The sequence below is a fragment of the Eleutherodactylus coqui genome, unplaced genomic scaffold (assembly GCF_035609145.1).
Source record: "Eleutherodactylus coqui strain aEleCoq1 unplaced genomic scaffold, aEleCoq1.hap1 HAP1_SCAFFOLD_53, whole genome shotgun sequence".
Taxonomy (NCBI): Eukaryota; Metazoa; Chordata; class Amphibia; order Anura; family Eleutherodactylidae; genus Eleutherodactylus; species Eleutherodactylus coqui.
The window spans coordinates 643,299-655,563 of NW_027101708.1; the positions used below are offsets into that span (position 1 = coordinate 643,299).

Here is a 12,265-nt window from a genome sequence, read left to right on the forward strand (position 1 = left end):
ATGGTCTGCACAGCCGGTTTTGAGAAAAAAAAAAAATATGCAACACTGCTAACAGCAGCCTGGACAGTACTGCACACGGATAGATGTGGCCCTAGAAAGGACCATTGGGGTTCTTGAAGCCTACACTCACTGCTAACACTCTCCCTGCCTAACCACCACTTCTGTCCCTATTGCAGGGCGCAATGCTCTGCAGATCCAATTTTGAAAAAAAATACAGTGCTAACACAGTACTGCACACTATTAGATGTGGCCCTGAGAAGGACCGTTGGGGTTCTTGAAGCCTACACTAACTCCTAACGCTCTCCCTACAGCAGCTCCAGCACGATACCACTTTCCCTCAGCTAACTCACAAGGCATCTGAGCCGAGCCGCGGGAGGGGCCGATTTTTATACTCCGGTGACATCAGATCTCCCCAGCCACTCACAGCAGGGGGGTGGTATAGGGCTTGAACGTCACAGGGGGAAGTTGTAATGCCTTCCCTGTCTTTCAATTGGCCAGAAAAGCGCGCTAACGTCTCAGAGAGGAAACTGAAAGTAACCGGAACACCGCGTGGTACTCGTTACGAGTAACGAGCATCCCGAACACCCTAATATTCGCACGAATATCAAGCTCGGACGAGTACGTTCGCTCATCTCTAGGGTTAAACCAAAAGACAATTTTAAAAGTCTATGAGGAAATAGGGGTGACACAAGAAGTGGTAGTGTGTGTTCTGTACAATGATTGTTTATCTTTTATATAAATAGAGTAATAAATATATATATATATATATATATATATATATATATATATATCACTAGCTGATACACCCGGCTTCGCCCGAGTTAATTTGGTACTGGTGTTTATCTGGTGTTCACACGGAAAATCTTATGAAGTCGTGGTTACTTAAGAGATACTGAGGAAAAACATATGTTTACCATTTTGCATAGTTCTCTGCGTTACCCAGGAAACACCATGGGGAGGTAACCATGCGAAGTTTCCTTCATATAAAATGACCTCAGGAAGTGAGAGAATTAGATTACGTACATACAATTTGGACACTAATTCTTTTGCACTTAGAATTGAATAATCGAGTTGGGACTAGAGATGAGCGAGCACCAAAATGCTCGGGTGCTCGTTACTCGAGTCGAACTTTCAGTGATGCTCGAGAGTTCGTTTCGAGTAACGAACCCCATTGAAGTCAATGGGCGACCCGAGCATTTTTGTATATCCCGATGCTCGCTAAGGTTTTCATTTGTGAAATCTGCAAAACACAAGAAAGTGATGGAAACGACACAGAAACAAATAGGGCAGGCGAGGAGCTACATTTTGGGCTGCATCTCAAGTTCCCAGGTCCCACTATTAAGCCACAATAGCGGCAAAAGTGAGACCCCCCCCCACTGTCAGCGTAAAGATCGTTCTCCTCTGCCACAGCTGTAACAACTGTGGCAGAGAAGAACGATGTTAGCCCATTGAATTCAATGGAGCCGGCAATACAGCCGACTCTATTGAAAGCAATGGGCTGCCGGCGATCGCGGGATGAATTGTCGGGAAGGGGTTAAATATATAAGCCCTTCCCTGCAATTCATCTAGAAATGTGTAAAAATAAAAAATATATATATACTCACCTGGTCCCGGCAGAACGATGTTAGCCCATTGAATTCAATGGAGCCGGCAATACAGCCGACTCCATTGAAAGCAATGGGCTGCCGGCGATCGCGGGATGAATTGTCGGGAAGGGGTTAAATATATAAGCCCTTCCCTGCAATTCATCCAGAAATGTGTAAAAATAAAAAATATATATATATACTCACCTGGTCCCGGCAGATGGAGTTCAGCCCGGCAGGCTGCAGTTCTCCTGAACTGCTCTGAACAGCTGTGAGTAGTATTCAGCAGCCGGGGATTTAAAATCCCCGCCTGCTGAATGAGATGCCTCTGGTCACAGCCTGACCAAACAGAGGCATCCCTCACTCACACCCATTCATGAATTTATGAATGGGTGAGGGAGGGCTGCCTCTGATTGGCTCAGCGCAGGGACAGCTGAGAGCTGCCCCTGAGCCAATCAGAGGCAGCCCTCACTCACCCATTCATGAATTCATGAATGGGTGTGAGTGAGGGATGCCTCTGATTGGTCAGGCTGTGACCAATCAGAGGCATCTCATTCAGCAGCCGGGGATTTTAAATCCCCGGCTGCTGAATACTACTCACAGCTGTTCAGAGCAGTTCAGGAGAACTGCAGCCTGCTGCGCTAAACTCCGTCTGCCGGGACCAGGTGAGTATGTATATATTTTTTATTTTTACACATTTCTGGATGAATTGCAGGGAAGGGGTTATATATTTAACCCCTTCCCGACAATTCATCCCGCGATCGCCTGCAGCCCATTGCTTTCAATGGAGTCGGCTGTATTGCCGGCTCCATTGAATTCAATGGGCTAACATCGTTCTGCCGAGACCAGGTGAGTATATATATATTTTTTATTTTTACACATTTCTAGATGAATTGCAGGGAAGGGCTTATATATTTAACCCCTTCCCGACAATTCATCCCGCGATCGCCGGCAGCCCATTGCTTGCAATGGAGTCGGCTGTATTGCCGGCTCCATTGAATTCAATGGTCAGTCCTCGTTTAATCGAGACGAGTACCGCGTGGTGCTCGTCTCGAGTAACGAGCATCTCGAGCACCCTAATTCTCGAACAAGCATCAAGCTCGGACGAGTATGCTCGCTCATCTCTAGTTGGGACCTATTAACTTTTCATATTTATGACACAATCAATGCTTGTGCCAAATTTCATGTTTCTATGACATTGGGAAGTGAGAGATTTGGATTATGTACGTAAAATTTGGATGCTAATTCTTTTGCACATAGAATTGAATAATGGAGTTGGGACCCATTAGCTTTTCCTATTTATGACATAATCAATGCTCGTGCCAAATTTCCCGTTTCTATGACACCGGAAAGTGAGAAAATTACATACCGCACGTAAAATTTGGACGCTAATTCTTTTGCGCATAGAATTGAATAATGGAGTTGGGACCCATTAGCTTTTCCTATTTATGACATAATCAATGCTCGTGCCAAATTTGCCGTTTCTATGACACCGGAAAGTGAGAAAATTATATACCGCTCGTAAAATTTGGACGCTAATTCTTTTGCGCATAGAATTGAATAATGGAGTTGGGACCCATTAGCTTTTCCTATTTATGACATAATCAATGCTCGTGCCAAATTTCCCGTTTCTATGACACAGGAAAGTGAAGAAATTACATTCCGCACGTAAAATTTGGACGCTAATTCTTTTGCGCATAGAATTGAATAATGGAGTTGGGACTTATTAACTTTTCCTATTTATGACATAATCAATGCTCGTGCCAAATTTCATGTTTCTATGACACCAGAAAGTGAGAAAATTAGATTCTGTACGTAAAATTTGGACGCTAATTCTTTTGCGCATAGAATTGAATAATCGAGTTGGGACCCATTAGCTTTTCCTATTTATGACATAATCAATGCTCGTGCCAAATTTCCTGTTTCTATGACACCGGAAAGTGAAGAAATTACATTCCGCACGTAAAATTTGGATGCTAAAATTTGCGCATAGAATTGAAAAACTACCACACCTTAGAGCACCTTGGCCTCTGCAGGGTGGCATGGCGCGATGGGGTGCTTTGGGAAACAGCTGGTGGATTATTCGCTCTGGCCCTGCCTCTACCCCTGGCCACCCCACTTCCTCTTCCAACCTGTCCTGCGGCTGCAATTCCCTGCCCCTCTGAAGACCTGCCCTCAGTTGGCTTATCACACCAGGTGGGGTCAGTCACCTCATCGTCCAGCGGCCCTTCCTCCGAATCCTCTGTGCACTCCTCCCTCAGACTTACTGCCCTTACTACTACCTCACTGATAGACAACTGTGTCTCATCGTCATCGTCCTCCTCACCCACTGAAAGCTCTTGAGACAGTTGACGGAAGTCCCCAGCCTCATCCCCCGGACCCCAGGAACTTTCCAAAGGTTGGGCATCGGTCACGACAAACTCCTCCAGTGGGAGAGGATTCGGAACCATTGTTGCCCAATCTGGGCAGGGGCCCGAGAACAGTTCCTGGGAGTCTGCCCGCTCCTCAGAATGTGTCATTTTCATGGAGTGAGGAGGCTGGGAGGAGCAGCAGCCAGAGGATTCAGAGTTGCAGCAGTGGACGGCGTAGAAGACTGGGTGGTCGATAGATTGCTGGATGCACTGTCTGCCATCCACTACAGGACCTGCTCACACTGCTCGGTTTTTAATAAAGGTCTACGACGTGGACCCAAAAATTGGGATATGAAGCTGGGGACCCCAGAAACTGTCCTCTCTCCCACTCCCAAAGCAGCCGGCTGTGATTCGCCTGGACCAGGAACTCGACCTATACCCACACCCTCACTTGGAACTCCGCGTCCTCGCCCGCGTCCATGTCCTCTATCCCTACCCCTACCCCTACCCTCAGCATGGTGGATTAGGAATAGAGCCGACACTGAGCGCTGTGAAAATTTATTTGAATTATTGCCACGCAGTTGGTGCCTGCCAACGGTTATACAACGCAAAAAGAAGCCTGAGATAAATTATAAGGAAGGATGCAAGCAGGACTAGCTGTGCACTATGCAGTAGAGATTCACCTCAAGTCCCACAGGCCACGCAGTAATGTGCACTGGGTTACAAGCAGACGTAAAAAAGGATTCCTTTTTTACAATTAGTTTTTCTGCAATGCAGGCAATTGAGCGTGTATTGGACTCTCCCTGTCAGGATTGGCTGCTATCGGGGTCGCTGTGGCCGCACGGCAGACGCTGTCGCCACTGCTGCAATTGCGCGATGCAGGGGGACTCCTACGCTGGTCATCACTCCTGCCTGCCCAGCTCCTACATGGCGCAGAGGTGCTAGGAGCATAGCAGCTGCTGCCCGGCGCTGTGTTCCTGTTTCCATGGCAGCCTGCTGCATCTCCACTGACCTAGCCTGGTCTGCTAGTGCTGAGGGAGGTTCTCCCAGCCTTTCTGATTATCATGCTGCTGTCCGATGCTCCGCCCCAATCAGCTGCTGGGGCGGGAGCTCTGACAGCATTTAAACCCCTCAGTTGCTTCCTGACACTGCCAGTGTTTGTATAGGCTTCCTTGCACTCACCAGCGTTACCTTGTATTCCTGTTTATTAGTGTATTGACCTCAGCTTTTTCCCTGACCTGACTTCCTCTCCTCCTTCTGTACTGCGTCTCTCCGGACTGACTTTAAGTGCTTGACCTTTGGCTTGCTCTTGGACTGGTTTGCTGGTTTCCCTTTGTGCATCGCTCTGTTTGTCTGTCCATTTGCTTTCTGTTTCCAGGGATTGTGGATTTCCCCAGCATTCCCCTAGCCAGTGTAGGGACCGTCGCCCAGTTGCCCGCCTGGGGTTAGCCAGGAGTGGAGGCAAGTAGGCAGGGACAGGGGTTGTGGGCTACGGGCTACGTTGCAGGGACCCCCGACTCCTGCTTTCCCTGGTTTCCTGACACTCCCTCTATGGCTGTTTGGCACCATACACTGCGCCGGCAGCTGACTGGTAACACAGAGCGTTGTAAAAAATTTGTGGTTTCTTGGCGTACACTTAGAGGCAGACAGCGCTGAAGTTACGCTAAGTTCGGACAGAAAAACATTTAAATGAAGGCTGCACGCAGGCCTTGCTGTGCACTATGCAGTTTGGATGGACGTGAAGTCCCACAGGCCACGCAGGCAAATGCACTGGGTCACCGGTAGCCGTAAAAAGGATTTCTTTTTTAAATGTCCTTTTTTTTTCTATGCAATGCAGGCTGAGGCTATGCAGTGTGTATTGCACTTTCAATCTATGGGTGTCGGGCACACCGTGAACGTCTGAGACAGCACACGTATAACAGAGCGGTGTAAAAAATTTGTGGTTTCTTGGCGTACACTTGGAGACAGACAGCGCTGATGTTATGCTAACTGCGGACAAAAAAATATTTAAAAGAAGGCTGCTCGCAGGCTCTGCTGTGCAATACTGCGGTACTACAACTCCCAGCAACCACGGAGTTAAATGCACACGGTCACAGGTAGCCCTAAGAAGGACCGTTGGGGTTCTTGTAGACAGGATTCTACACTACCATTGTCCCTGCCTGACCAATACTACCCCTATACTCAAGTACAGACTGCAGCCTGAGAACGCTATAGCCTGCACGCCCGATATACATTAAAAAAAAAGTGCAAAACTGCTCATAGCAGCCACAACAGTAATGCACTAGGTGAGCTGTGGCCCTAAGAAGGACCTTTGTGGTTCTTGAAGACGCTAACACTCTCCCTATAGCAGCAGCAGCAGCACTATCCCTGATCTCTCTTAGCGTGTGTCTGTGGCGAGCCGCTGGCTGGCCCACTTTAAATACTCGGCGGTCAGTTGATCTTGTCAGCCACCCACTGCAGGCGGGGTGGGATAGGGCTGGAACGTCACAGGAGGAAATTGTAATGCCTTCCTTGTGTTACTATTGGCCAGAAAATGGCGCAAATTTCTCAGGGAAGGAAATGGAATTGACTCGAACACTGTGTGGTGCTCGTCTCAAGTACCCTAATACTCGAACGAGCATCAAGCTCGGATGAGTACACTCGCTCATCTCTACTAAACATTGTCAGCCAATCAGCGTTCTTTGGGAGGTGCACACCGGACAACTGAACGCCTCCAAACAAGTTGGCACTTTGTTGTTTTCTTTCCACTCAATTCTATTAACACGAGTCGATAATTCAGCCAAAAATTATAATTTTGAAACCCCCACAGATCAGCTGTTTAAAGAGGACGCAGCACTTATGTGAGCGCTGCACCTTCAAGTGAATGGTATCAGCCGCTATACCAGGCACCACCACTATAAAATGTACGGCACTGTGCTGGTATGGACTGGACTGATGTGGCCATGGTGCTCACCCAGCTGTTACATCCCTGTTTGGAAAGGACTTGGCTTCCAAGCCTACACCATATCAACCCTGTGCACCTCAGATGTAAATGTCCGTCCTGGAGTGCTACGGGGTTATCAGATAATTTTGTTTAATTAGATGGCAGAAATTGTGTAGAATTGGTATAATGAGAAGTTGTATATAGTAACTCAGCGAGATTCAAGTTAACATAAGGGTGGACATATATTAAAATACTGAACAGGTCTGATTACTAAAGTAATTATGTTGGAATGTTTCAGAAAATAGGAGGCACTGAGACACACCTTGTGATGTTCTATACATTATCATTTACCCGAGGGTACTGCTTTATATTCAATATATATAGAAGAGGCTCTGCTGTCATCAAAAGTACTGGGAGTGGGGGAGATAGATGGAACCTTCGCTACTTCTCCTATCTTCCATAACGCATGAAGTTGGACAAGACAACTTGACACCCTTGAATTCTGCCAAGCCAGATTTCTCCTAAACTCCATCCATTGCCAGCGCACGCTACCACAGCGTTATTGGACAGTAGGGGGCTAACGATACATTTCTAAAACGGTAAATATATCTTTGCATAATAAACCCTGCAACTTTCTAATATTGTTTCATTTCCTCACTATTTTCAATATTTTCTGTGTGTCAGAGCCTTTTCTGAGTTTACACTTGCAACTGTAAGGGCTACAGATGAGCGAACGTACTCGTTTTGAGTAATTGCTCGATCGAGCATCGCTATTTTCGAGTACCTGGCTACTCGGGTGCAAAGATTTGGGGGGCGCCGGGGAGCGGGGGATGGCGTGCTGGAGAGGAGGGTAGCAGTGGGGAACAGGGGGGAGCTCTCTCTCTCTCTAACTCTCGCCCCCCCCCCCCCCGCTCACCCACGGCGCCCCCCGAATCTTTTCACCCGAGTAGAGAAGTACTCGAAAATCGCGGTGTTTGAGTGAAAAAGGGGCGTGGCAGAGTACGTTCGCTCATCTCTAGTAAGGGCTCATGCGTACAATGCTGCGAGTACATTCCAGCGTTGTACGCATCGCAGCCCATATGCTTTGCCAGCAGACAGCCAGCAGAGATTGTGTAGGGCTGCAGTTGGCACTGCGTATGTCCAAGAATATGATATCACTGACATGCGCAGTGTGTTTTTTTTTTTTTTTTTTTCAAAACTCCCCGCTCTGAACAGAGTATTTAAACGCTTCTAATATGAAATGCCTACGTATGGACACGGTTTCATACTCAGCCCATACAAGGGCTGCATTTGATACGCAGGAGAAAAAGAGCGTGCTGCAATTTATTTCTCCTGCATATTGATACACAGTGTCCACACGCAGGTGTGAATGGAAGAATGAAAGTCCATTGCCTTTCTTGCCTCCATTCACTGCGTGTTACTCACGGGAAATACACGTGTGTAATACACAGTGACAGTACACCCGTGTGAATGAACCCTTAGGGTGGCTCCACACACAGCAGTTTTTACAAAACATGCTTGCAGTTATTGATGCAGTTCTTTTTCTCTCCAGGCCTGACGTGGATCCTTGGCCATAAGGAGATGATCATTTTTGGGGGGGATTTTCATTTCCATTTTTCAAAAGCCATAACATTTCTCTTTTATTGTTGACAAGGCTGTATGTGGGCTTCTTTTTTGCATGACGCTCTGTAGTTTTGATTGGGTACGTATAATGCGTTGTATGACTTTGATTAATTTTCTTTTGAGGGCAGTGAGAAAAAGCACCTCAATTCTGCCTTTGCTTTTTTTTTTTTTTTTACATAGTTATGCTAATTTCACACGGGCGAGTGCGATATCTGACCGTGAAACTCAGCCTGATATTGTGCTCGTCAATGCACTTTTTCCCCACGAGATGTTTTGTGTATTTGCATATATACTTTCCTATATGTTACAGGAGGAGAGAAGGGGAGGAGGGTCATGACGGAAAGCTTTATATATACTACAGGAGGAAAGAAAGTAAAGGAGCACATGATGGAAACCTTTATATATGCTACAGCATGAGAAAAGGGAGTGGAGGACATGATAACCTTAAAAAAAAAAGTAACAAAATCTGTAATTCTGGCATGTTTTTTATTAGTTTTTTTCTCAATCAAATTTTTATTGTAATCACATATTAATAGAGATGAGCGAGCACCAAAATGCTCGGGTGCTCGTTGCTCAAGTCGAACTTTTTGTAATGCTCGAGAGCTCGTTTCGAGTAACAAACCCCATTGAAGTCAATGGGCGACTCGGGCATTTTTGTATGGGACCGATGCTTCGCATAGCTGATGACTTGTCAAACATCGGAAAATATCAGAAAGTCATGGAAACACGCTGGCACATCACTACCTGCAACCAAGGACAATCACCGCGTGCGGGTGACACTGCTGCCTCTTCTCCTGGGTTGCATGCTGGCATTGCTGTCCAACCCCCCACAAGACCCTGTGTTCACAGCGCACACAAAAGTTTCCCTGCGCAGCGTTCAGCTGCCCTCATGCCACACGCTCGCTTCATAGCCACACCACCCTTATGTCTATTTAGAAGCGCGTACTGGATGAGCAGGAACCGGAGGCACACACTGCAGAGGGTTGGCAGGGCCAGGAAGCAACCCTCTTTGAAAGTGTGGGCAATAGCCCACAATGCTGTTGAGAATTGATGATAGATTGACGTACGATCATCATTCCAATCCTGTGCCACCTCCGTCACAAAAATGTCAGGATCCGCAAACGTGGGCATGAAGGGGACTCAGGTGGCAGCACTTCTACACATCTCCACAATGCAGAAATACTCTGTGTGGGAAGCACGTGAGCGGGCCCAGGGTCAGGCTCGGTCCCAGCCTCCACCTTGTGTGACCCAAGGTGTCGCGAGTTACATAGCAATGGAAAATCCATATCTCCCACACAATTCATTCTGTGTAGGTGTCAGATAGCTCAACACCGCAATGGGAAGTCTTTGAGTTCCTTGGGTTTCACCCCACAAAGGACCTCGGCCCACATTTCTACCCTAGTCAGTCAGTGTATTTGTGCCAAAGCGGTAAAACACCGCTATGGGAAGTCTTTGTGCACCCACAGCATAGGTGAGCCCAAGGAACTTAAAGATGGTATTACGCCTAAAGCAGCGGTCCCCAACCTTTTTGGCACCAGGGACCAGCTTCAAGCAAGACCATTTTTACAAAGCCCGGCAGGGTAGGGCAGGGCATGGGTGGGGCTTTGGTTATATGGGGTGGGGTTATGAAGGGGGTTGGAGTTTAGTGCATACCTATTTAATGATGACATTTAAAATGTCCTGGCAGTACACACATAGGGCAGTATATAATTTATCCCCCCCAGCACACACATAGGGCAGTATATAATTTATCCCCCCCAGCACACACATAGGGCAGTATATAATTTATCCCCCCCAGCACACACATAGGGCAGCATATGATTTATCCCCCCCCAGCACACACATAGGGCAGCATATGATTTATTCCCCCCCCCCCAGCACACACATAGGGCAGCTATATAATTTACTTCCCCCAGCACACACATAGGGCAGCATATAATTTATCTCCCCCCCTCCTCCCCGGCAGGATTACCTTGTAACTGACCTAGGTCCTAACAGGTGTACAGGCGTGGCGACTGCTGCTGCTTGCACAGAGGCGGCTCTTCCTCCTACTCGCGGGACGCTCTGTTTGGCGCCACAGTCCTCAGCGCTTCAAGAAGGCGCCTTGTGATTGGTTGCGGCGTGCTGCTTCCACACCAGCAAGGACCATAGCTGGCATAGCAGGTTGTGTGGAGGCGGCCCCTTCTACTGAAAGGCGGCTGAAATACAATATATGCGGCCCCTTCAGCAGCCCTCTGCGCTCACACTAACCTGCTATGTGTGGAAACGGCCCCTTCAGCAGCGCTCTGCGCTCACCCTGTAGCACAGGGGTGTCAAACTCATTTTCACTGAGGGCCACATCAGGCTTATGGTGACCTTCAAAGGGCCGATTGTAAGGCCGCCTGCAGACGGCCGGGTCGGATCCCAACCCAAGCCCCTCCGGGGACCAGCGTGGCACTCACCTTCTCCCGCGGCTCCAGCTCTATGATGTGCCGGCTGCCCCACACAGTAATGGAGCATGTTGCGATTTGTTTTCTGTTCGAGATTTTGTGCAGACAAATCGCAGCCGTCGGCATAGGATTGAGTTTTCTAACGCAATCCTACGCCAGCTTCCACGGGCGGAAATTCTGCAGGAAATCCCGCCGCAGAATTTCTGTCTGTGTGCAGGGGGCTCAAGATGGTATAGTAAGGGCCCGTTCACACAAGCATATTTGCGTACATAATATGCAGTGAATAGAGGCCTTTGATTTCATTGAGTTCATTCACATGATGCATATTTTCATTAAGCATGACCTATTTTGTTGCGTACCACGCACCCCGATAGGCCATTGAAGTGAATGGGCTGCGCAAATACGTGGTGAATGCGCAGGAAACCTATGTATTCACTGCATATTTGTGCCCCATTTTTATGGGCCCATCTGCGTTCTTTTTACGTACACAAATATACAGGCATAAACTGTTTTCAATTGCGCAAATATGCAGTGTATTTGTGCAACTGAAATACAATTACACACGTGTGAACAAGGCCTAATAGTGACCCTGCTAGTGATCCCAGTAAAAATAACGACCCCCCCACAGTGGCCCAATTAATAACCCCTATAGCAACTTTATAATTATAAGCCCACCCCCTAGTAATAAGCCCCCCCCTCAGTAATAATGATAAGCCCCCTCAGTAATAAGTCCCCCCTCAGTAATAATAAGCCCCCTCAGTAATAAGCCCCCACCTCAGTAATAATAATAAGCAGCGTCCCCCCCCCCAGTAATAAGCAGTCCCCCTCCCCCCAGCAATAGGCACCTCTCCCCAGCAATAGGCACCTCCCCCCAGTAGTAGGCAGCCCCCCAGTAATAGGCAGCCCCCACCCCTCAGTAATAAGCATCTCCCCCAACAGTAATAACCAGCCCACTCCACAGTAATAACCCCCCCAGTAATAAGCAGCCCCTCCCCCAGTAATAAGCAGCCTCCCCCAGTAATAGGCAGCCACCCCCAGTAATAGGCATCCCCCTCAGTAATAAGCAGCCCCCACCCCTCAGTAATAAGCAGCCCCCCCAATAATAGGCAGCCCCCCCCCAGTAATAGGCAGCCCCCACCCCTCAGTAATAAACAGCCCCCCCTAGTAATAAGCAGCACCCCCCCCCCCAGTAATAAGCAGCTCCCCAACCTATATACTTACCTCCTCCCTGCTGTCAGCATCGCTCCCTCTCTGCTTGCCCTGAGCCCGGCGCACACTGTAGTCAGTGTGTAGCCCGACATGCTTCCTCTCCGAGTCCTCTCCTGCGGAACTAATGAGCAGGGGACTCGGGGAGGA

General features: G+C 48.1%; 1 protein-coding gene across 2 annotated transcripts in view; it reads left to right on the forward strand.

The window, feature by feature from the left end:
- Positions 1-12,265, forward strand: part of LOC136590900 (mycocerosic acid synthase-like polyketide synthase) — a 121,451-nt gene that overhangs the window by 45,131 nt on the left and 64,055 nt on the right. For both annotated transcript variants that reach the window (XM_066588421.1, XM_066588422.1), the window contains exon 2: positions 7,242-7,456. The gene's annotated coding sequence lies outside the window, so the exon portion shown is untranslated. The remainder of the gene's footprint in view (positions 1-7,241; positions 7,457-12,265) is intronic.